The following is a 2,500-nucleotide window of genomic DNA, read 5'->3' as shown; positions in this document are numbered from 1 at the left end:
AAACGCTTCCGGGCGTTGATCTGCAGCCCCAGGTGGGCGAGGGCTGCGGTAGCTGCGTCGATGAGGGACTGCAAGCCCCTCGGGGTCGCTGCAAACAGCAAGACGTCATCTGCAAAGGCCGCAGCGTTGACTCTGCGACCGAGGATCCGAGCTCCGATGTGGGAGGGCAGTTGGCCTAAAACGTAGTCCACCGCAAAGTTGAACAGGAGGGGGGAGAGGGGATCGCCCTGGCGAACGCCCCGTGCTGGCTGCACAGACACGCCCACGCCGGCGCCGTCCGCTATCACTGTCGTGCTGCCCTCGTAGCACCGCTCGACATACTCGACAAAGCAATCCGGCAGGCCATGCGCCTTCAGCACGGGGCGAAGGGCAGCATGATCTACCGAATCGAATGCCTTAGATACGTCGATCGATGCCACAAAGACAGAGCGGCAGGAGCGAACTGCGTCGGTGAGAGCAGTGTCCAAGATGAAGGTATTTTCCAACATCCCATCCCGAGGGATGAATGCCCGCTGACGTTCGTCCACAGCACAAGCGCGCATCAGGCGTGACGCGAGAACCTTATGAAAGGTCCGCGCCAACACCGAGCAGACCGTAATGGGGCGAAAGTCAGCGGGGGATGTTGGTGCAGCCGTTTTCGGGAGAAGGGACGTCCGCGCGCGAAGCAGGCGTTCCGGAAGGGCGCGGGCCAGAAGGAAGAGATTCATCACTTTCACCAGGACTTCGTGCGGCAGGCGCCGCAACTCCGCTGGGGTAAGGCCGTCCGGCCCGGCTGCTGATCCCCTGGGCGGCAACGCGGCGGCGACCTCCTCACGTGTGACCGGCCCCCATATGCACTCGAGAGCGACAGGCTCTGAGTGCGGGAGGAGGCGGTCACGAATGAAGCCCGCGGTGGAGATGGGCTTCTTGGTGAAGAGGTCCGCCCAGAAATCCAGCAGACCAGGGATGGCAGGTGGCGGCTGGAGCAGGGTGCCATCCAAGAGGCCGCGCACGCAACGCGCACGCGACCGTCGGAAGGCATCCTGCGTTCTCGCGTACTCCCAGCGGCGCCGCTTGCGCTTCTGCGTCGGCGGCGCGGCAGGCGGCCGCTTCGATGGTTGGCGCGGCCGCTGTGTCCTGGTGATCGATCTCTCCCCTCTGGACCCGACCGACGCAAGGGCATCCGGGAGCATGCCCAGGATGACATCGGGCGGCGTGCCCCGCCCCAGACCGATGACACGATCCAGGGCAGAGAAACGCTGGGCGGAAGCGGGTAGCCCCGCCAGATGCTCCCAGATGGCGGCGTCAGTCGGCCCCTCCGGCGGCGGCCCGGTGGTGTCGGCCGCGAAGTCCTCGGCTGCGTCGACGGGCGGCGCAGCGGCCTCGCCCGCGTCAGGCAGCGGGCTCGCCGCTCCCCGGCGGGACGCCGGCTCTTCCCCCCGACCGATCTCAAGCGCCTCCATGAATTGGCGGACAAGCTGCTTGTGGGCAGCTTGCCGCCGTCGGCACTTGATTGCCTCAAGCGTTCGGTCGGGGAACATCCTGATGAGCTCTTGATTTACAAAGAAGAACCGGGCGTCCCTCTCGAGGAACAGTTCGGCCTCTGCCTTGGCGAGCGACAGGACTTCTTCCTCCGTCCACCTCGCGCGATGCCTCTCCGTGACGATCTCCGCGTTGGCGGCCGCAAGGTGTTGGCGGCGGCGATGGACCCCGAGACCGTTTTTGGTGGTGAAGCTGCGGTGGCACTCACTACAGGCGTATACAGCTGCAAAAGTTACAAGATTTTCGGCACGGCCGGTTGGCCGGCTAGGTGTCATAGTTACTCCCGCCGTTTACCCGCGCTTGCTTGAATTTCTTCACGTTGACATTCAGAGCACTGGGCAGAAATCACATTGCGTCAACACCCGCTAGGGCCATCGCAATGCTTTGTTTTAATTAGACAGTCGGATTCCCCCAGTCCGTGCCAGTTCTGAGTTGATCGTTGAATGGCGGCCGAAGAGAATCCGCGCACCCGCGCGCCCCCGGAGGAGCACGCTAAGGCGGACGCGGCCTCGCAGCAAGGAAGATCCGTGGGAGGCCAAGGCACGGGACCGAGCTCGGATCCTGCACGCAGGTTGAAGCACCGGGGCGCGAACGCCGCGCAGGCGCGCGCATCCTGCACCGCCGGCCAGCACGAGGCCAACCGACGGCGAGAGCAGACCACGCCCGCGCTAAACGCCCGCACTTACCGGCACCCCTACGGCACTCACCTCGCCCAGGCCCGGCACGTTAGCGCTGACCCACTTCCCGACCAAGCCCGACACGCCCCGATCCTCAGAGCCAATCCTTATCCCGAAGTTACGGATCCAATTTGCCGACTTCCCTTACCTACATTATTCTATCGACTAGAGGCTCTTCACCTTGGAGACCTGCTGCGGATATGGGTACGAACCGGCGCGACACCTCCACGTGGCCCTCTCCCGGATTTTCAAGGTCCGAGGGGAAGATCGGGACACCGCCGCAACTGCGGTGCTCTTCGCGT

General features: G+C 64.3%; 1 pseudogene; it reads right to left on the bottom strand.

Moving 5' to 3' along the window:
• The window catches only part of LOC126434469 (large subunit ribosomal RNA), a 7,616-nt pseudogene that overhangs the window by 2,950 nt on the left and 2,166 nt on the right, over nt 1–2,500 (bottom strand).

This window comes from Schistocerca serialis, unplaced genomic scaffold (assembly GCF_023864345.2).
Source record: "Schistocerca serialis cubense isolate TAMUIC-IGC-003099 unplaced genomic scaffold, iqSchSeri2.2 HiC_scaffold_1189, whole genome shotgun sequence".
In the NCBI taxonomy this organism is placed as follows: Eukaryota; Metazoa; Arthropoda; class Insecta; order Orthoptera; family Acrididae; genus Schistocerca; species Schistocerca serialis.
The sequence above is the reverse complement of the archived record's forward strand: the minus strand, read 5'-3'. Positions and strand labels throughout refer to the sequence as shown.